Source organism: Rhipicephalus sanguineus, chromosome 1 (genome assembly GCF_013339695.2).
Source record: "Rhipicephalus sanguineus isolate Rsan-2018 chromosome 1, BIME_Rsan_1.4, whole genome shotgun sequence".
NCBI lineage: Eukaryota > Metazoa > Arthropoda > Arachnida > Ixodida > Ixodidae > Rhipicephalus > Rhipicephalus sanguineus.
Genome location: NC_051176.1, coordinates 237,554,086 through 237,578,169, shown reverse-complemented (window position 1 = coordinate 237,578,169; position 24,084 = coordinate 237,554,086).

Genomic DNA, 24,084 nt, shown 5'->3' with positions numbered 1-24,084 from the left:
AAAGTTATTTCAGAAACTCAAAATCTCTCACTACCGCCGAGAACCCGGGGCCCGAATTTACAAATAGTTCTTACGCTAGGGTTGTTCGTAAGAGAAATTGCCGGCCAATCCTGATTGTGGATGTGTTGTTAATGAGGGCACGCGGCCAATAGCAAGGAGCACTTACGAACAAAGTGGCGTTGTTTAGACACTAACGAAAGTTGAGGGCAGTGTATAAGGCGATACATGTGCGCATACCAAGTTGGTATGTGCGGGCAGGGTGAAAGAAATGCTGCGTACAGCTGTCATACCGGCATTGCAATATCGACCATCCTCTACATCTAAGCCCCTCCTGCCCACCTTTGTCCTCTCATAAAAAAAAAGAAAAACGCACGTCGACCTCTGAATATCAACTTTTAAACGTTTAATAATGTCCGGCGCCTTGCATATGCAAGTTAGAACGTCTTGGCAAAAGCGCTCAGAAGTATTCCGAGGTACCAGCAAGCATGGAACAATGACCTTCATGCTTTGAGGTTATTTTTTACACGTGTGAAATTTCTGTCAAACGCAAAAGCGCTCAAAAATGGAGAAGTATAGCAAGTATAAAGTATGGATGTTGTGCAGTCGAAACTGTGCGCGGGTCACTCGATATACGCGCTGCCAGGCTTTTGCGGCACGGTGACCTTCGACCACTGCACTCAGCTGTCGGCGCGCCCGTGAGTGCTTTATGGTATCACGTGACTACCAGATTCGATTCCCGTTATGCAACCAGCCTCCTAATCAATGTTCAAAGCGTCGCCGCAGTTGACTCGCGTTTTGAAAAGGTGGCATCATATGTGACCATATATACACTTCGCACTGTAATTGTGGAGCTCAGCAGGTGACAAAATGTTTTAGTGCCGGTGCTTATTTAAACAGCAAGGGCAGAGCTTGACGTTTAAGAGAAAACGGCATGATCATGTGCGTGGCATACGTAAAAGTAAGATTATATACTTGAAGCGATATGTATGCCAGTCTGGTGCCCGAAGACTGCACGAAAAAAAAAAAAAGTAAGAGGTCATGAGAAGTATAAATAAAACAAATGGCTGCATGGAAAAGCTGATGGTGAAATTCGCGCCAATGAAAATTCCGGGCATCCCCGCATTTATTTAGCTTCTAATGAATATTTACTGGCACTCATGCCGTATTAACGATACATTAAAATTCCCCTGGAACCAAAATACGGTGCATGGTGCGCTTGCAGTTTTCAGAGAAAGATGCATGCTCCTGAATATAAGCCAGTCTGAGGGTGCGGGATGGCAGGGGCGTGCTTAAATCGATAAGTATGTATGTATATGTGTTCCCCGCTAATAATGGTGCTCTTGCAGACTATATATGACAATATCAGCGGAACCCTGAAGCATATTGGGCGTTTCTCACTCAAATATGCACGATTAATGTGCGTTAATTTTTGTGTTCGTGCTAAATTTGAGCTCTGTGCGCATTCTAGAGGGTGAGCAGAACCCCGTGCCTCCTTTCTGTGTTTTTGAATCACTGCGCGAACTTTTTATCACATACCGTATGGTACTATATGTGTGTAGATACCTCCGAATGCGAGCGCTAGTCCTCCATCGCGGGCACTGCTATCATATGGCAACAAGCCGCTCAAAACTGACGAAGACACATTCGGGCGCGCATGAGAGATGCGCCGGAAGAACCACTCGCCGAAGCCTGTAATACCTGGGCCCGTAACGTCGCGTTTTTATGCTCAGGCTTTGCTTCGCGCCTAGCGCTGGATTTATGGCCAACGCGGCTCGGCGGCGAAAATGGAAGAATCGCCAACAACGGCGCGGCGCAGGATAGCGGAGCGCGCACCTGCGGCTGCAGTGGTGGGCGCGCCACCGCTTTAGCGGGGTGAGCCGATCTCTTTCAGCCGCAGCAGCCGCAGCCTCAGTGGGGCACACAGCGGGGCCGGCCGCCCCCACTGCGAGAAGGCGGCGTGCTTGTGCGCGAGCGCGGCATGCGTGGAATGCTGCACGCGCATAACGACGCGATTGTTGGCACGCAGCGGTTTAACGGTCGCACTGTCGGCGCGCAGTACATCACGAAGCCCTGTCGGCTTTCGAGGTACAGAAAGCGATCCGTTCCGAGCTCTATTCCCGAGCCCTTTCGGCGCTGCCTAAACGGGTAATGTCGTTCTCCAACGGGTGATGTCAAAGGGAATGGGGGTTGAAGCTCTTAAACCCCATTAGGTAGAACGATTGGGATAGACGATGTAAAGAAATAGAACGGAAGATACAGTCTGTGCAGAAGGCCCCGAGAAATGCGAAATTTTGTATCGCGCGTGCGCTACATCTCTTTTATTTAATGTTTTATTTCTTTGTTTGATTTTACCTATCCGCCCTTTGTTCATCCTCTCGCTCACAGGGAAAGCAGAAGGCGATAGGCAGAAACACAAGTATCCCTGTGCCGATTTGCACATGCGTTTATCACAGTTTCCAGAATTCCAAGTTCGAAAGGTTGTTGTTTTTGTCGTTGTTGTTGCTTCTTATTCTGTTCTTTTCTCTTAAACTACTTGCCAATTGCCTGAAATGAAGCGAATCTCCAACAACTGGTGGTAGCCTGTATCAGTGGCTGAAAAAAACTTGCGACGTGTGACTCGATTTTAGTGCCTGTCTACAATATAATAGTTACGGGCAGATATGCTATACATTAAACTTCAGCAATATCAATGGCCAGAGATATTTCCTTAAAAGGAAATGTACTCACGAATTTATTTATTTATTTATTAGATGCGAAGTATCTTATGGCGGAGTTCAATCCGGTGGTGGTGGTGGTGTGCGGCGTGACCACCCTTACCGCGCATGCGCATACCCTCTCCACTCGCCTTCTCCCTCCCCTCTCCACTTCCCCTCTCCCCTCCCCTCTCGCCACTTCACTTCCCCTCCCCCTTTCCACTCTTCCTCTGAAACGCGGGCTAGACATACCGAAATTCTCTCCTGCGCAACGCCGCGCATGCGCGTCCCCTCCCCCTCTCTCTCCTCTCCTACGCTGCCCCCCCTCTCGCACGCCTGCCGACCGCGTTCCCCGCTCGCCCTGTGAGAATTAACGGCTAGGCTAGAGGGAAGACAAGACGCGCGTAGTGTTCCTCTTCGCGTTCCGCGATGCGAGGTCGGTAGCATGCCCAAAGAACGCCAACGGAACGCGATCGTGCGAGTGCTCCGGCTTCGCATCGCCTCATGGTCCCCTTTAGCGGGAAATGGTGTGATTTATTTATTTATTTAATTATTTATTTATTTATTTATTTATTTATTTATTTATTTACCAGTTCACTACAAACTGTTGCTGCGAATGAAAAAAGAAAGAAATATTTTGACAGCGCTAAACAATGGAAAAAAGTATATGTGGACCGATTCATTTACAGGTGTTCATTTAGCTCATTCTAAAAAGCTCTGTAGATGAATTTACAAAGTTTTTTTTTTTTCGTAAGGGCTGTTTAATAATGGCTGACAGCATTCACAAATAGACCGCATTTCGATATGATGACTGGCTTTATACCCTGTCCGTGCAAATAATTATATACCGCTAGTTAACGCGTGCCCTTATTCGTGAGATCGACAATTTTCGCTCTCCGGCCGCAGCGTGGAATCGTGCTTTTGAACACGTGAAAGCACACAATTTTACGCTTTGGGTATCAGATAATGCGCGTTTTACAAAACAAATTTAACTATAATTTAATAGTATTGGAGCAATCGCATCTTGATACTATATTAGTTTTCTGATTAATTTTGCTGTGGGGTCTTTTATGATTCCTGACACACAATGCATAGTATTAGGCCTGATTGATTTGCACGCTCGCTAACTTCGCAACGCTCACGATAGTGAAAATAGGAAGAAGGCTCCGGGAGCGTATGCGTGTTTCTGCGTTGCAAGAACGAAAGATGAGCTCTTTAATAAAGATTCGTGTTAGAAAAGTAAGCTAGGCGTGCATAGACGGCCGCAAGAGAAGGGAAACGGGCAAGACGTATACGTCTTTTCTCTGCGCTTCGTGTGTCCTATGGTCGCCATGACTTTTCTCCTAATGTATATGTGTTTCCGTATCGCGAGGGCGTCGAAATTGCATTCACCCTCGTCGGGTCAACGTTTCTGGCAGCTATCTTAGGAAAGGCGTCCAGAGACATCATTCTGTATTTTTTTTTAAGTTTTGGATTTTGTTTTAACCTGCTTCATTCACTCGCGTAACACGCGTCGCGTGCGTTAAAATCTCCGGAATGGCTCACTTGGCGCCACGGATGATACAAAACCAGTACATTTAGATGATAGCTTATTATAATAAAAGTCGTTGAGGGTCATAAGGAAATGCCAATCTGCGCTGTACTTGATGTAGTTAACCATACCCCGCCACGGTGGTCTAGTGGTTATGGCGCTCGACTGCTGACCCGAAGGTCGCGGGATCGAATCCCGGCCGCGGCGGCTGCGTTTTCGATGGAGGCGAAAACGTTTGAGGTCCGTGTACTTAGATTCAGGTGCACGCTAAAGAACCCCAGGTGGTCGAAATTTCCGGAGCCCTCCACTACAGCGTCTCTCATAATCATATCGTGGTTTTGGGACGTTAAACCCCAGATGTCATGTAGTTAACCATTTATATTTCAATCGCACAATGAGTGCGACTGAAGAAAATAAATGATGTGTCAAAGATTTGTGCTATGTGTTGTAGTTTATTGATCTTTCATAGCTAACATATTTGATGTAAGTAATCATAGAGGTATTAGGTTCTACACATACTCTCCATCCTATAAGCGTGATGCCCAAGTGGTTTTCGTCGTTATCTAGAAAATTTAAGTAGTTGTAGACATCTGCCGGGGGCGATCATTCACACCTTTCTCCGTGTTTAGTTTCTTTTAATGACAAAAGTTCCCCCCTGAATGCACATAATGCTTGTTTTTCACTTTACTTCGTCCTTCGAAAACAGAACCAAATGAAAAGGAGAAGCAGTTGCACAACTTTGCGTGCTCACGATCACACGATGCTATTGAAATAATCCATCAAGCCCCAAATGTGGCATAGCGCGAGTAAAAAAAGAGGAAAGGAGAGCGAATGAGGAAGCAAAAGGGGCGAAGCACGCAAGGAGGCGCGGGGAGGTCGTTTCGGAAGCCAGCGTGGAGGGCGCACGGGGCGTCGTATTTTTCAATCTGTTTGGGATTAGCCGGGCGCTACTCAAGCAGCTTTAAAGCGCTACAAGACCCCAGCATGCAAGTGGGCACACATATGGACCGGGCTTTCGCGCCTTCGTCTCTCTTTCTCGCTCGTATTCGTTCTGCGTTTCTCGTGTTGTTTTGCTTCGAAACCGCGAAGAGGGCGGGGATGGGCTCTAGGTAGGCTGCTCGCCTGGGACAGATGAAGGAAGAGGGCGAACAGAGGTGAAAATAAAAAGGAAACGGTGGAAAGAAAAAAAAACAAAGGGAGATAAAAAAGGACAGCTTCTGTGGAAACAGGAGAGAAAAAGTCACCGGCAGTTGCTCTAACGAAAGCCTGCGTGCTGCCGGGGAAGAAGAGCGGAAAAGAAGATAGACACGACAGCGGGATGCATTGGGATTGGCCGCGTTGTCTCTCGAAGGGCGAGAGGTGCACGCGTGAAGGAGGGGGAGGAAGCCCGGAAAGGCTGCGCGCTGACGCGGCTGCCGCCGCCGCGCGCCCACTCCGAGAGGCGCCAGAGCGAGCGCTCATTTATCATAATCGCCTTTTATAGCGGACCCGGGCGGCTTTAATCGTCGCCGTGGAATTATTAATTCCCCGCTGGCTGCGCGCTGTAAGTTTGAATGAGGAACGGCGCGAAAGAGAAAGCGCGGGAAACAAAAGGGGAGCTCGCAAGGTGACGTCACGATTTGGCGCCTTGAATACGGCTGACCGGCAGCGCAACGCGATCGCGGCGCGGGATGGGAAAAGGGAGGGTCGAAAGACCGCGCTCAACCTCTCTCCAGTGCTGGACAGGCCGGCTGAACGTCACCTCTATAACGGTTTCCCACTCAGGATGGGCTCGCTATCTCGCCACCGGAATTTTGTTGGGTATATAGCGGTGCTTCACGGAAATTACATTTCGAAGTGATACAGTGAAACTGATCCTTTTCCCGATCCCATTTATTGTTTCGAAACGCATCTTCTCAATGAGGAATCATGTGGGTCAAAGCATGGGCATCGCTGGCCATAATACAGTAGCTGCGTATTAAGCTTCACGCATCACGGACGCACAGCGTGCTTCATATGTAACAGCGAATATGACCAATGATATAACGTCCGCGGTCGTATTGATAAAGGCGAATTTTTTTTTTCTCCTCTGCTTAAATCACTATGGGTACTTGAAATCAGTTTTGCGAAATTCTGTATGTTTGTTTCAGAGCATAAGTTGTGTTAAATAAATTTGGACAGCCTATTCAAAAACGACCAATAAAGTTGGTTTCGTGACGTTATCTTTCGCAAATTTCTGGCACTTTGTCCGGCCTCTGGAGAAAAGTTTCGAAATGCTGTTAAATATGCCAGATGTCTGCACTGCCGCCTCTCAGTCGTATTGCCAAAGAACGAAGCCGGTATTTCCGTCGCAAAAAAAGTTACTGTACACGTAAGCTTCGTTTCGCTGACTCTCTTGAAATAATGCTCCTGCTTCTGGCTTTTTATGCGGATTGGTTTCTTTTCGTCCATTTATGAGAGGCATTGTATCAACATTGTTTCGTAGAGCTGTTCAGTTATATATATATATATATATATATATATATATATATATATATATATATATATATATATATATATATATATATATATATCCTTTACGAGTGTCTGTTCATCCTCGGGTACACTCCTCTCCCTTTAAAAGAAGCTTCAGCGCCTTCGAGCTTACCGAGGATCGTCGAAGCTTTCTGGATCGACGGAAAAGAACACATCTGAAGAAAAAAAAAAAGGCAGAAAGGAACAACGAAGGGCGTGCTAGTATCTCTCGAAGAAAACCTGGAACGGGATTGGAGCATAATGATATGTGCATGCAAGCGCGCGCGCAGAACACGCAGTTGCGTCTCCATGTTGGCAGAATGACCGGACGTCTCTCTATCTCGCCTGGGGCATCAGACCTCTCGCAATATTTGTTGGGGTCTAAGCCCGGGACCACTCCTCCAGAGACCTGCGTTCACTTCGCTGCCGTGGCCAACTCGGAGTATACTGCGGTAGTAGCGTGGCAACTCGGTGTTTTTGTGGTTCGTGGGGCTCGAAATAATCGCAGGTGGTTTGTCATCCGCGACGGTGACTATTGAATGTTGATATCCGGGGCTTCAGAAAGACATCTGAGCGCTGCTCCCTCACCTTGTCCGGAGTGTCTGCGCAACCTTTAAGGACGACGTTGCCCGGACAGTGTGCCTCTGTGGAGAGTGCTTGCGTCCTGTCGACGTCTACTTGCTACCGGAACCGAGTTCGCAATACGGCATATACATCTTCTCGTCATAATATGCCTGTTTCCACTTCCTGGTTGAGGTTCTTTACATCCATGGTCGCAAGAATGATGTCATCTATGTTCCATCTATGCGAGATTGACTCTGCAGCAACTTGGCTATAATCTCTTTGGGGGCACCTGTAGCACGCCTTTCAAAAAAAAAATAATGTTAAAGAACAAGAAAATGTACCGGTGGGCTGCATACCACCTAGCTCCATTCCCCTTTCCAACATTTTCGTGCATGCGGATGAGACAGATATGTGCGAAACTTGAAAAACAACACACGATGTGGATGTTATTAAAAAATGTAGAATTAAAAAGATCGTATCATATGCTTATTTCACCAAGTATTGTGAGATATGGGTAGGCCTGAGTACCTGCCAATATTCTCCGAGCATAATTTTGCCTGTGGACTTACGCGTTCGGTTTCGTGTCACCCGTCTATATATGTGCGGCCCATCGTACCAACAACATACGCAAGTAACCTGCCACCCTGCAGGGTATGACACACCCATGGCTATAGCAATATAACTTTATGAACTTGCTTCGATCGGTAAATGAACCCGCATAGTCACCTTCGTACACAATAAATGTCCTCTAACACCCTCGCGCGGATTTTTCTAAATTCATCAGTGCCTGCAAGGTGGAGCAGCTTTTCTTCTGCAGGGCGTGCAGGTACGACATCGGTGCTTGTCAATCGTAAAGTGCGGATTACCGCTGTCGCCCAGATTAAAGAGAGCCGGGACACGGCGAGCCACAAAAACGCAATCACCGTTTACAGCCGTGGGTAAACACCGCGATTTGACGATGCGACCGCAGTCGTCCTCTCACGCGGTCGCGGCGTGCAACGTGCTCCGAAGAGACGCGTGGGCGGTTCCATTAAATGACGCGAGAGGTTCCGCGTTAAAGGCTTTGTAGCTATAAGTCTAGCGTGGTGGGCTCGGAAATTACGTGGAGTTTGCGCCACCTGCATCGGTCAATTGCGCGATCGTGCAGTTGAAGGAACGCAGATACATGGGTGTAAACTCGTCTTTACTACACCATCCCGAACTCCTCCTCTTTCTCCTCACCTTTAACTTTTTTTAACGCGCGAATGGATTCTCACGCTGGAACCATGAGTTTCCAGAACCTGACAAATTTTGTATGCGTGGAGAATGATGCTGGTTGAAGGCAAAATCAGCGACGCCTGAAATGGGAAGCCGTGCATGAAAAGTACTTCGTTAATCAGAACTCTTCATCGGATTTACCTACGAAAATTCTATTGTCCAATTAATTCTTGCGTAGGAGCTACACTCTCTTTGTGTTCGCTTAAGTATTCACAATATGATTTGTGCGTTATATATAAGTTCTCAAGAATGGTTATGAGTGCAAATCAGCGCAGCCGACAGGAAGGGACAGAAGAGAGGACACAGAGCGCTGAAAGCGCTCTGTGTCCTCTTTTCTGTCTCCTCCTGTCGGCTGCGCTGATTTGCACTCATAATCATGTTGTACCAACACGCCCAATCCTACAGTCCTCAAGAATGGGTTCTGCCAACTAGTGAGCGCGTACCTATCCTTAACTATAATATTGTTGACCAACTACAAACAGGTCTTACGAACAAAAAGCATGGTGAATTGGGTACCTTGCTCCTCTATTTTTAACTAACCCAGCGAACTAGATTGATAATGGCCTTACAAGAGAAGTCTACACGAAGAGTTCATGTTAGAGTTCCTATCCAGGTATACGGTGAAGACAAGGCCCTGACGAAGACATATGCCTCTTAGTTGAAACGTTGGCTTCATATGAGGCTTTCCATTTTCGGTGGCACTCTTTATCCAGTTTCCACATTCCTGTAACTGTAAAGAATGTATATACCTGGAATAGTAGTCTTTGTGTACCGTAAGTTTTATGGAGATTCACCCATACCGTTAACATGAATATCAGCCGCGCGTCTCGCTGCATTCAAATTTACTCCTAAGAAAAGGATAAACACTGACGGCTATTGCCTCTTGAACACATTTTTTAACATGAAATTGTTTTATGCTGGGGTCCACCAAGACTTCAGTGACGTATTTCCGTCACGGAAATGACGTCGAAAAAACTTACACGATCAGATGACAAAGAAAAAAGTTCCGTCAACGGGAATCGAACCCACGACCGCTCGGTCCGAAACAACACACGCCGGGCACGCTATCCACTGCACCATGGTGCACGGTCACAGACTCTAGAGGCTTTACAAACGCGCCTTTTATATCTACCACTCTCCCGGTCGGGGGGAGGGGGGTGTTGCCCTCTGGGAGCGGTAAAGTAAAGTAATTCGTCATTACTGTGGCCTCCGCGATTAGCACCTGCAACGCGTTACACGTCTGTCCCATTCGGCGCGTTTTCAATGGAAGTTCAATTTCGTCAATGCCTTAACACACCGCGAGGTGGCGACCTCAGCCCAAGTGTCGTAAAAGCGTCGGCCTCGCTCATAGCATCACGCTAATCCAAACCAAAAATAGCTCTGCGACGCGCGTCTGCCTCACCTGGCTGTAACACCGCGTTCCCCGCTCACGCGCTCGCGCCGAGAAAAAGCGCGACCGGGCTACCGGGGCGGCACGACGCGCTTTGCGTTTCCCTTTAGTCCGGCCGTGGTGTTCAATCACATTTTAACATGCCGCGGGATGGCGACCAAGTTCTGCGTCCAATATGCGACGCTTTTCTGGCTATCACACGTCATTCTCTGATTACGCTTTCACCGTTAACTACTACAGCTACCACAAGAGTTTGTTTAATCATTTAATATGGACGTTTGTAGTCGGTTTGGAGATGTACCACCAATCATCAAAGTAGGTGCATCAGGTTAAACGGTGCTATAGCTGCCAGACATCAATATATATTGTACAAACTCTCTTATATCAATGTACAAGTAAACATTCAGTTACTTCTGTAAGGGCACGCTTTACTCGTGTTATTCCGATTCCTATGACGGAGGTATCAACCATCTTTTTTCATTTCATGCGCTTGCTGTGGCTTATTTCAACCCGTTCCAAAGTCGGCACGCATGCAGCACATTTTGTATATAGGCAGTACGGAAGGGCGGGGGCAATTCCGAGGTTTTACTTGCGAATAGCCCAATCTGATTATGATGCCCGCCGTCGTAAACGACTTCGGTTTAATTTCGAGCATGTGAGGTTCTTTGGCGTAAATATATACACCGAGTGCAAGGTATGGAAACATTTTTGCATTCTGCCTCCGTCAGAATGCGGCCACCGCGGACCGGGATCGCAACCTCGTGATCAAAAATTACCGACGATTACGATACTGCATAAAGCGAATTCTGAGCGCAGCTGTTTAGGTGTTTTGATTTTGCGATAAGTTGAGACAAACAATTTGAGAGAGACATGCATGTATGTGCAGTTGCATACCACTATTTAATCGCATTGAGCACCTTCACACCCATATATCTCAGTGCCTGCGTGTAATCCATGTCGCCCTTCTCTTTGACAACTTCTTGCACTGCCCGGTTCAGATCGGACATACCTCGGTTGGCCTTATTTTCATATTCCACCACGTAAGCGGCACATGCGTACGTATCAAGCACTATCTGAAGATCCATGTTTGAATCTATAGGATGGACGCCACCCATGGGTTAAAATAATTCACCCACCTTTGCTGCACGGTGCAGGGTAGCATGAGGGTGGGACGAGGAGTACCCGCTCGGAGAACCGAAATGTACTCTGCCTTGTCCATGACGCCGTGATGTTCCCAGAAGTGCGCAACTGAATAATAGTTGGTCGTTTCCATGCAGGGCCTGGTTCCTAGGCTTGGTACTCGTCTCTGAGGCTCTCAGTGTGTTTCTTCTGCACAGCGACGGCGAAAGAGCGCCTTCGACCAACACACGTCTTCTTCTTTGCTTGCTCAAATGCTGTGGCACATACTTCGTTTTCGTTGGACACAGTAGTGGGGCTTGCCTGATTCCTGAGGCATGTACTCGTTCGCGCGGTAACGCCACCGACGGCGACGGCAACGTCGACGGTGAGAGCGACGCCGCTCAACGCAGGGACGGGCGCCTAAGCGCTGCGCTCTAAAATGCAACGTCATTGCTTCTGATCTGTGCCGCAACGAGTACTTATACAAAGCGCAAGCCTAAGAGGGAACAGTGACACCAGTTTCGGCTTGTCGAGGTAGTCTTTGGTCTCGATTTGAAGTGTATAATACTTAGAGCAACATGCGCATTAGTAGTGCATGGTGTACTACACTGAACAGCTCTTGTCAGAGTTGCAGATGCCAAAACCTTGCAAAACTCGTGCATTGCTTTGTTTACCAACCTCCCCGCTGAGGGAATTTCGATGCATAGATTACCAGAGCCAACTTCTTATGTGTTTGGAAGTGGCTATGATGAGTTTCTTTAAGTCATCAGCATCCACCGTCTTGTTCTTCTGATTAAAAATAAATTGTCTAACTTACACAATTACTTGTCTGATTACCATCTCGAGTTATTCCAAAATATAAACTTATGGGGTACACGCTACGATGAAAAAATATTTAATTATGATCACATATTCCCTATTTCAATTAATTTTCTAACGCAGTTGCTGAAAAACCTTGCATGATGCAAGTGCCGGCGTAGGAAAAATATAGTGTGTGCTTACGCCAGAAAGTAAACGAAGGAAGAAGTCTTTGGTGTCCATGAATGTGCGGGACTCATTAGTAAACAGCTCATCAGTTAACGAACTATATAATGGTTTTCTGTTCATTTTTAAATTTTAAGCAGTCAGTTTTCATCTGTAGCACGTGTATCAACCACAAGAGTGTGCACGCGTGTATTGTGAAACGTTGGTTACTCGCATTTCTGTATTATACGTGTGTGATTCAAACATAACGCAAAATTTAGTGTTATGCAGAAAATATGGTCACCAATGCTACTAATGAAACGTACAGCCGTAATGTCCACGTTATACGCCAACTTCACTTACCTAATTAACTACTACCCGGTCCAGCATAAAAAACATCTTATGCAGTAACTGTAACCGCGAATTGAAAAGCACGCTAAAGTTATTATTATTATTATTATTATTATTATTATTATTATTATTATTATTATTATTATTATTATTATTATTATTATTATTATTAAGGTAAAAAAAAGCAGACAAGATATAATGACGTTCCAGAAGGGTTCTGTAAGGTTCTTGATGTTGTGTGCTGCGGTTTTCTCACGTGAGCATGCAAGATGCAACTCCTGAAAACCGAAAATTAAAAGGGTTGGCTGCTATTACAGCTACGCTACTTCACTATCATATATCCCAGGGCTCTCAAACACGCGGTCCGCGGCTTCACAAAGAATAAAATGTTTAATATGGCTAAATGGCGCTCGCATTATTTACTCGCCTATTGCGATTAATAACGCCGTGTTCGAGTAAGCTACCGAGACGGGACAGGTCTCAAGCACTTTTTTCGTGAGGCTCCCCGTGCGGTCACCATGAGTTGAAACATAACCGTGGAACAAGATCTCTATATATCGGAATCGGTATTCAGATTTGAGTCACTCTGAAGATATCGGTATCGATATGTTTCTCGAATCCTGACGCCACACCCCTTTCAGAAATGATCCATATATGAGATAAGGGAAATCCGTTCTTTCAAATGGCAGCGTTAGGTAATATTTTGTTCAAACCGCCCCCCTGCCCGCCCTCGCCCGGCCCAACCTCCTTCACACTGGCTGGGCCCTCGCGGGCCTAAATTTCATGACTGCGGCCCGCTAGCTGAGGCGAGTTTGAGACACCTCATATATCCAGTATTCAACGAATATACAAGTAGGAGAGAAAGTTCTGATACCAACGTCGCTCACTAAAGGGTGTAACCTATCGGAGGCAAGAATGAAAGTCCAGTGAAATAGCCACAGTAAGAGGTTTTCTAGAGCCCCATTAAGCGGGGTTTTGGGCTTCGGGATCAAAAATTTCCTATTGGCGCAGACTATTGACGGAAACGGAGCCATATTTAATCCAGCTTCGGAGGCACTCTCGTAAAGCGGCGTGACGTACTTGAAAATAGCAGCGACATCATCGCTGTGTGTGCCGCGCAGATTATCCTCGGCGTAAACCTCCGGGATAATCCGATAAAGGAAGATCCTCGTTTAATCCTTGAGCTGAAAGGACCTAGAAAGGAACATCAACAGGTCGTTGGATGCATTATGTAAAATCCTTCGTTAAATGAGCTGCGCTTTTTTCTTTTCTTTTTTTCTTTTCTTCCGCGTAGGTTGCGGAAGAAAAAGTCAGTGGCTCTGTACCTGAGCTTCCATGGTTATCACGGTCATCGAGTAGCCGAGTTTGTTTGAAAATGACTTTACTCCGTGTGATAAGTTCGGTCTTGTCTCTTGTTGAGATCGGTCCATCCACATTTCAGCCGGAACTGTCAAACGATACATGAATGACAAGATTGGCAATTTGACAGCGGGTCATGAGAGGAGGGGAAGATGGGCGCCATTGTGTTTCTATAGCTCGCATGGTCAGCCGACAAAGGATGTTAATTAGAGTTGAGTAGTAAACGTCGACCCTAATTGGGCCCGATGGTGGTGCTGCGCTCTCCCCCAAGCTCACCTCGCGATCGCTAGCTGCGGCGGCGCCGCCGCGCCGCCCGACGGCATGGCTCGTTGAGGCCTCCCCGGGAGACCCCCCGGGCCAGAGGGGCACAGCTGCTAAGCTCTCCATCTTCGATTTCGCATAAGGCGCCGCGAGGCGCGGCGTTGCAGGCAGTACTGATGTTCGGCTGCTCCTTATGACCCGGCGTCAGAGCCCCGACTTAGGACCCGAGCTCGCAATCAAGAGTCCATTATGCCTAAAGAAGAAAGCTACCTCTGTTTTATTTCCCGGGACGTATATAGCGTTTTCTAATGGCCCCGGATCGTTTTCTTTCGACTCAGCGCTGGTCAGGCCGGGTCGAGGAGGCGTTTTGTGTAAGGGCCGAGGGTGGCGAACGAGCACCGAAATCACGGCCAGCTAACCTCTGCGTTCAACCCGACTCTTGATCTCTGGATGAGGGAGCGCAAAAAAATAAAGAGGAGAAAAAAAGAACACGAGAGCGTCCAACAGCCTTTCTGTCCTGATGGCATCGACAGATACATCTCGCGTCGCAGTCATCGATCGACGCTGACTGGTACATGGCGCTTGTCCTATTTAGGGTGGTGCAACGCGCGAGGCCACCACACCCGTGCGAGCACGAAGCGCAGCAATGATGTGCAGGCTTTGTTCTCCACGTCTTCTGCCAGCCATGGGTTGGCGAAGAACAAAGTGTTCGCCCGGCATTGGGATGATGTCTCCTGGCGAGCGCGCCATGCAAATGACCTCCAGATGGGGATTTAATTCTGCATAATGTTTTTCGGAAACCAGGCGACGAGCCTTGATGATCCTTGTGGCTGCTACCGCGCCCTATAGCGGAGAAAGGGGGGACGCAGAGAAAAGGGGGGCGGCGTTAACGCACACCTATACGGCGGGCACAGAGGGACGTATGCTCTTTCTCTGCCTATTTTGTCGCTAATGGACGGGGCAAAAATCGAACGGACAGATTTCGGACATGGTCGATCAGATGGCGTTTGCTCGAACTACTTGTCCTTTTTTTTTTTTTTTGCTCTCTCTTTTTTCTAGGGGGGAAGACGAGGAGCAGATGAGGAGACGTCGCAGCAGTCGCCGAAGCGGGGCTCATGCACCCTGTTCACAGCGTTTGTTTTCTCTGTATTTGTCGGTCATTCTACTTGTGCCGATCGCAGCAAGGCCGGGTCTTTACCTCCTGACCGTGCTGTCTGACAAGTGGTCTTGTGGCACTTTCCTTGACCGCGAGCGGGAGTCATCTGCGATGCGGGGTGAAGGAGTGGAGTGCTGTGCGCCGGAGAGGTTCGACAACTGCGTGTGGCCGGGGCGTTTTGTTTGACTTCTCCATATTACTAGCGACAAGTGAACGCATATGCGGGCTTGTCTCGATAAGCCAATAAGAATGATCATTATTGCCTTTTTTTATTTTTTGCGTGTGTTCAGGTGCACCATAAAATATGCTGAAATTAAACGGCATCCTAACGAGCCATTTCATTGGGCTATTAGGATGTCGTTGAGAAAGGGGTGCACACTATAAAGGTCCTGCGTAACGTTCCTATTCCACGAAGGAAAATATCTCTTCTTAACCTACGCCACCTGGGTTCTCATATTACGATTGCTTACACGCCGTGTTTTTCTTTGCTTGCTTTAACAATTTTTCGATATGAAACAGTTCGTAAAGCACTTCCAAATATGCGACAGCACGTACACATTAACACTAATTATAGCCCATTTGTACATACTGGCGCATGCGATTCCTACAAAAAAAAAAAAGGAATCGATGATGCTCGCTACGTAACGTGCTTATACGGTATACTGTAAGACATACCACGTGTTTCTAATATAGGCAGAAATTAACCGCTCCCTTGGGTGACCACCGATGCACAATGCAAAACATAAATTTGGAAAGTTCTTTTTCTTTCTGATGTTAAAAAGCACCTACATTGTGTTTTTTCCCAGAGTAAAAAAGGGGTAAGGACCGTGGCGTGCCTCCAACCATGCTACGGACCAGGTGCGTAGCCGGAAATTTATTTCGGGTTGAAGGTCCGATCCCCCTCTTTGTAAGTTCGTGCGTGTTTTTGTATGTGTGCGTGTGTGTATATACCTGTACATGCAAATTGTTGAATTTCTGGGGGTGGGGAGCGGGGCTGAGTTCTCACTGGGGCGGCTACGCCATTGCTACGGACCATTCTAAGAAGTGCGTAACGCCTCTTAATCTTCAGTTGAATTGTACTTTATTAAACGAAGTATAATCATACTGAAACGCGTTTATAAGCACCTTGATCCGCAGCAACATGCTAGTATGGATCCATGCCACAACTACACGCGTAAACTTACAGGTAGCCAACAGATGCACGCATCACTTTAACAGCATATCAGGGGTGCTATGCAGGATGGCCCGAGTTTGGTGAAACTCGGGATCTTTCCGAGCTCTGGCGACACCCCCTTTTGAACGAGCTAATAGTACGAGAAGGTGAAATCCATGCCCTCAGCGCGCGCTCTGTTCCATTGGTTACGATGGAACGCGGCATCACGTCAAGGGCGGTCGAGAAGGTAGGGTGGTGTCGTCAAACTTCTTTCATTTGTTTGTCGTTCCACTGAGTGCAGAAGTGCACCTATACCAAGAAAAGTGGCAGAAAGCTCCACTGACTATATTTTTTTTATGTGTGCGTGGGCCGTTTGAATCCATTTTCAAGCGTTTAATGTCTGCAATAAGTATCCTTTAGGATAATCAGCACCGTGTCCTCTGAGATTAGTTCCGATTGAGCGCCTTATAACACGGCGGCTAGAGCTAATCGCCGACGCCACGTGTATAATCACCATGGTCGGCCTGTACATTCTGTTGTTGTTGTCCTCTGTGCATGGCTCATACCCAATGCAGGGGATTGGCTGGCCGATTAGCTAATTGGCTGGGTGGTATACCTAGCTAATTGTCAGGGCGTGCTATGACGAAGCTGATTAGGCGAAATCGAAGCTGATTAGGCCAAATCAGTAAGCCACGTCTTACTAAGACCATGCTAATGAAGTCGTGTAAAGCTAGGAACAAGGTAATTAAGATCATGCTAACACGACACTAATTAGGAGCATGTAAAAAATCAAGATAATCAAGACCTTACTCACCGAGATTGTGTTAATTAGGGTCCTGCTAATTTGCATTATGCTAATTACACATATACTATTCAGGACCTTGCGAATTAAACCTGAGTAATTAATGTCGTGGTCGTTAAGACACTATAAATTAATGTTAACTAACACGATTCTAATTAGGATCGTGTTAATTAGAATCGTGCTCATCGGAATTATGCTAAGTACCTCTGTACTATTCAGGACCTTGCCAAATAAACCTGAGTCATTAATGCCGCTGTAATTTAAACATCGACAATTAGTGCTAATTAACACGACGCTAATTAGTAGCGTGTACTTAAAACCAAAGATAATGAGGACCTTAATGACTGAAGTCGTGTTAATTAGGATCGTGCTAATTATTATATGCTAATTACATTCGTGCTATTCAGGACCTTGCGAATTAAACCTGGGTAATTCATGTCGTGGTAATTAAAACATTAACAATTAAAAAGGACATTCAATATCATGTTAATTAAGACCTTCCTAATCAATAGCACCAATATTGAAACCGAACTGACACGGTCATTACTCCGTAGCAGACCAAGCATACTGAGTAGACGAGCCACGTAAAAAGCTGGAAGAAGCTAGGTGGTCACAAGCTCCTCCGATGGCTCCAGTCATCGCACAAGTAGTGCAAGTTGACCAAATTATTTTATATGCAGAGAGGTTGCTGAGTAGCGTCCACCGCATAAAACACTTCACAAGCACACCGGCACTATGACAGTTGCGAGTTGAACTGGGGCCTTTTCAGAATCAACGAGTTTGTGCCCGAGTTCGCGCGTCAATCAATTTGATTGACAGACGCCCGCGGCGAAGAGCGGTTCCGCCCACCGCGTTTCCTCTTGCCGAGGAACAGTGCTCACGACGCAACGCCAGCGAGCGGCACGATTCATCTATGGGCCTAATCGCACAAACTATGCACACACGCACGAAGAACTACAGGTTATATCATCACGTGGCTACGATCTCTCGCATTCACTTTCACCGCTCTCATGACGAACCACTCACAGCCATGAAGCAGGCGCCCCTGGTGGGATTTTCGGCGAGAACTATTTACTTGTTTACTATTTGCTTGTTTGTGGAGGCATTGTTTCTACCGATGCGCTACTACAGAAAAAATCTTCAGACGTGTAATGTAAGTATAGTAACCTGTCCGTTTATTTATCTGTAATATTCCAGAGAAGCGAAACGAGCTGCACCAGAGTGCTGCGCGTGCGCCCTTGTTGCCTTCGAGAGTGGAAATTTCCATGCTGCAGGTGGAACAAAAGAATTTTCCGAAAGAGGACAAACGCCCACGAACACGCCCATGGGAGGCGCGATGAACAGTTGGCAAAAAGATAGCACGACAATCACGCTGACATCGCTACAATGTCAAAATGTTGTCTGAGTGGCGGCGCTCACGCGTTCGCACGCGGCGTTCCTTTGAAAACCGCCGCAAATGCCGCACATGCGCATGTGACGCCACGCTCGTTCTTGTAGCCGTTTTTATCAACGCTGCTATCGCGTGCTCCGCACTGTCTTCCTGTCATGACCACCATAATGCAAGCTCGGAGCAAACTCGTGTGCCCGAGAAGCTCGGGCCATCCTGCATAGCACCCCAGGTTAGCACGCAGAACATCATCAGGGAATCTAATACTTTTATACATCAGTTTAGCAGCGTATCAGGTTAGAATACAGGTTAGAATCTGGTTAGTTTCAGTTTGTTGCATGCAATAAGGTTACAAATGGTTATTATACAAACAAATAGAAACAAAACAATTGGAAGTGTCCTTATCTGTGCTTAAAAGGATGAAACAATGAATCGATTTAGATTGATAATTTGTATACTCTGAAAACTCTAATGACGTTAATTTTACCATCATATGTTCATTAAGAGAGGAGACAATCAAGGTCAAAGTTTCACTTAAATTTCGCGCCGAAATCTCCGCGCGCGACGTCACTCATTTCAAAGTGTATTTTTTGTATTTTGGCGATATTGGTTCGACGAAATTTGCTGAAACTTGGTATGTTAAGTTTCTGGCCCCCTCAGAGGACAATTTACTTCATTTTTACCGATTAGTAACTACGTATGACCTAGTAGACGCCGTCAAAATCAATGACGTTACGGCGTTTTTCAATTTCAAGGTGATGTCGCCATCCGCATTTTCTTTTCGTGCGTTTACTCGCTTACCAAGCGTCGTCTCGCTGTAATAATGGTGTTTTCGGTATCGTGACATTGTAATTTACTACTACGAAAAACTGCGCAAAATAAACAGGGACAAGACACACGCACAAGCGCAGGTTAGGTTGCGCTTGTGCGTGTGTCTTGTCCCTGTTTATTTTGCGCAGTTTTTCGTAGTAATGGAGTACCAACTCGCCCAACACTCAGTCCCTTTAAAGTAATTTACTAATACGCGAAAAATTGCTTTTCTCTTTAGTGTCCCTTTAAGGGACGTAATGACGCCAACTTCCTGTGATAGCGACTTCGTGTGGAATATAGTACAATTTCGGTAGGCTTTCAGGACCCTTTATGTTAACTTATGGACTGTGTGAACGCACATGCTCCGCTGAGACCCATGGTTGTTGACCGTCTTCCATCTCCATTGCGGAAGTGCGCACACGTCGTACTTCTGAGCGTGGAAGTACGACACGTAAACCAGCGGAAGCGTGCACACGTCTTCCTCCTACGGTGTGCGGCCCCGGCGACTGCTGACGTGTACGACAGCGTCGGCGCAAGATCGCCGAACGAGAAAAGAGTAGCGGAGGTAGGATAGGAGGGCGCGATGCGAGCGCCGCCACGAGAGCGGAGGGAGCGCAACGCGCGGGCGCAGCGAGTGGCGTCACCATTTTCTTTACCCTCAACTACAAGAAGGGTACAGTACACTACTGTAGTTCATGTTGTGCATGTACAGTGGCATCCACTCTTAGGGTGAACACGGCTCAGCGTGGCCGCGCTACGCGTAGCGCCATTGCATCCGGCGTGACCGCGCACCGAATCGAAGCGGCGCAGGCGCACACGAGTGTGCCGCTCTTGCTGTACTAGAGCCAGGCAAGAGCGGCGCCACGGCAATGGTCCATCTCTGGTGCACACAGCGAAGTCACTCCCGCGCGTTCCTCTGCGCATGCGCCGCTACGCTTTAATGCGCGGCCGCGCCAGGTGCGCTGTTGCTGCGCGGAGCGTGGCCACGCTGCGCCGTGTTCACCCTAAGAATGGACGGCACTGTACCTACCTACACCCCAATCCCCGTCTTTCAAGCTCTATTTGCGGCAAAGCTACAAGCATTCTACGGTTTAATTGAGTGTTGCACGTGATAAGTACGCGCCTTCCTAGCCCAACGCCTGCACGCTACATATCCACCAAACGTCACTTTCCTACGTTCTCTCACGGCGGACCTACAGGCACTTTTCTGTGCTTCCAGGGTGTAAATGGCTTTTTTAAATTAGGTTTTAATTGACTATCCACGGAACTAAGTAAACCTTTTCTTCACTCAACAAAATCCTCGTTTTCGTATCTATCGTGTACAACCATCACTACCTCTTCATAAGGTTTTTATTTATTTTCCCGACTTTCGTTTGACATTTTTAGAGTAACGAGAGGTCAGCCTCTCCACTATAGCCTTATGTCGCTAGCCGCTAGCGCCATGAAACACAATTTGGAAGTTAGGGACGGCCCTATTGGCCTTAATTGGTTACCCTCCACGTGCCTGTTGTGTCCATGCTTTTGTATTTATTTTATTTGATTATTTTCAACTTCAAAGTACAATAATTAACGCAGCTTGCACTAAGTCGCGCAAGGCTGGGTCACAGCAGACCTGGTGCCATGGGCACGTTTCAGAGCTCTTCTCTTGTCAACCATCTGTACAGGATGCTTGGGTGGTGATTGAGCGCGTGCCGGTTCATGGTGATGATAACTTTCTATCTACGACACACGGAAAACCTCGACCATAACAGCTCTGCTGTAATATTTGTTTCATCCAAATGCTTATTTGCGTGAGCTAGAAGCATGGCTTAAAAATGAAAGAATTTGTGTATTGCGAAGGCCATATACGTAAATGTCAATTGGTGCTTTTTTTTTTTCGTTTTGGTCTCGGGCAATAAACCTTCCGTGCAAAGATGCGACAGCTGTGGCAAAGATGTCTTAATTTTGCAGCAATTAGGTGTTTAGGTCGCCGTGCCGCTACCTCGTTTCTATGCCAGCGTCATGTACCTTATTAATTTTTTTTCGCTCGTTAAAAACCTCGAATTCAGACTAACTGTAAAACTCCTATGAGCATTATCGTTCTGCGCATCAATAAGATACGCAGAACAGATAGATCCCTCATGGTGACCCAGTCGTCGTGGTATTGTGCTACCGAGAACAATGATACAGGTCATATTTCCAGTCTCCTATATGCCGGTACCTAAAAGGAACGTAATGTAGATAAAGCTCGCGAAATTTGCTGATATCCTTGCTTTTTTAGGCACCACAAGGCGTGATTGCCCTGAGGATTATTATACCTGAAACATTCTTTTTCCTACCACAATGTAGGCATTCGGAATAGTTTGATAACGGTGAAGTTAATTAACAGTAATAATCTTGCAACCTCGATGGTGAGACACAAACATGGCATGGCGGTGTCCTATTCGATGAACGTAAACAGAAGTGCACTCATCGATGTTAGTTGTGTTTAATTAGACGCTCCAATAAAGCTTCCCTCTATTCCAAAATGTGCGTTTGGCCCACAGATTTTCTTTAAAAGTATTCCTAGAACAGGAAACATGTCGCGTGCAGTCAATTCAGCAGACAAAGGACACACGGAGCACTTGCTGCCGACACGCCAAACATTCACCAGCGCTCACACCCAGAGGCGCACGACGGAGCTGAGTGCACGAGCCTGCACACAGAACTCTTGAGCGCTGTCACGTGTGCTATTTCCTCGAAAGCACGCGCGGCATGTTTATTGCTCACTGCGATTTTTCTCTGTTCACATTAGCATTCAAGCACAGTGGCTCCCAAGTTGAGTCGAATGAGCATGAACTTGATATACTGCTAGTGGCGCCTTCAAAATAAAGAAAAATAACAAAATTCCGGGAATACTCGCGGTGATGATGGTTCCGAAAAGGAAGAAAGCACGAAGAGGCAAACAATTCGTTTCGGATATGAAAAGAGTGGTGCCGGTGGAAGATGGTACGAGAAAAGTTATCAATTTTTCACTCGGCGCTTTATTACTAATATTATTTCCATATGACTTCGCCGCCGGGATGAAAATCACGGCACGGCGCTGCACAGAGAGATGCAGTGAAGAGCGACTCGCCAGAGCCCTCGTCTCTGCGCCCCGGGCTGACATCTGTTTCCTCCGGGGAGGATATGAAAGTTTAAACTTTCTTCCAGGAAAGGCACTGTTTACTTCTTCGCTGGCATTCACTTATTTCCTTTTCAACTTCCTCATTCTTCTTAACCCCCCTTCCTCCCCCTCGAGCCCCCAACTCCTCGCCTGCAACATTCTGTGTTCCTAGCTCGCTATATAAGCGATAGGAGACCCTATACCCGCGCATATTGTGCGGCGTTTCTGCACCTCGCCGAAAGGGTCCGTATGAGAAATCTCGCGCTGGCGAATAATTGAAAACAGCGAGGCAGGACTTTTGTTTTTTTCTCTGTCTCTCTCTTCTTTCTTTCTGTTTGTCGCTTTTCTTTTTTTCACGGCGCCTCTTTTTAATAAAAGGGCGATATTATGAGGTCCCGCCGCCGAGAGCCGCATATAGACCGATCGTAGACGGCGCGCGCTGTCTACGCACCAATCAGAAAGATTCCAAGGTGGCGCATCTGACAGCGAACGCGAGGGGAAACAAATGGCCAATGGGAAAGCGGCCCAACCGGGGCTCTCCCTCTTCACTCGAGCCGACGCGCATACGCGGGGAAGAAGAGATAAACGAGAAACTGCTCTCGTACTCTTCTCCCGAGACGCGCCGCGCAGCGCCCCCTTTCGAGAGGAGCGGGGTTTTCCTCCAGTATCAAATAATTTCGACTTTTCTTTCGCGCGCGCGGGGCGCGAACACCGTTATGATTTCATTATTCCTTCGCTCGGCGTTATGCGTCTGTCTTGCCCCCATCGCTGATGCATACGCCCTTATTCATTTTTCGCGCGTCTGTTGCTCGTGCAAGCGGGATACGAGCACCGGGTACTGCATAAAAGGGCCCACGTGGCCCACTTTCCGCCCCGGGATTGTTTGATTTCGTCCGTGGCACGCACGGGAGAAGGGCGAGAAGGGGAGGGCGAACAGCGCGGCGCCATGAAAAGTTCTCCCCGGGGTTTCAAGTAGTACAACTTGGCCAAATCCCTGAAGGCTCAAAAGATTGCTGTTGAATAAAGTAAAGTGTAAGAGTTCGTAGCTCTCTCTCTCTCTCTCTCTCTCTCTATATATATATATATATATATATATATATATATATATATATATATATATATATTGAGATAGAGAGAGAGAGGGAGATGAAAAACTTCACAAGAATCACTCTTTATTGAATATTCGGCTTCATCGAGATCCTAGAAGAATGTGGAATGGTTCTACAAAACTGCGGCGATAAAACTAGTTGGTTCGTTGAGAGTCCAACGATGAACAATTCGAGAAAAGCCTATACGATGGCAGAGTAAACAAGTGCACCACTTCTTCTCGTCTTACATGGTGCGCCTTTTTTCTCGTTCCTGTCAAACAATCGAGAATGCCGTGGTTGCGACAGAGTGCTCTTACGGTTTTTCTTTCCTCTTGAGAAACACTTGGTGCAGGTCGAGCGCTTTGTGCAAGTCCGTAGATCCCACTCGCAGCATAACTTATGCCGCACTTTCAGTAGGGGTGGCACGTCGAGCGTATACACTCTAAGTCAGAATCGGGTAAAGTCGGACTGAGTGCAACCGTTGGACCACTGGATGAACGGCTCGTCCACCAGAGACTGAATACGTGACATTGAGTGTCGTGTGCAAAGCCTCGGTATGAAATGGACCAACGAGCAGACTAAC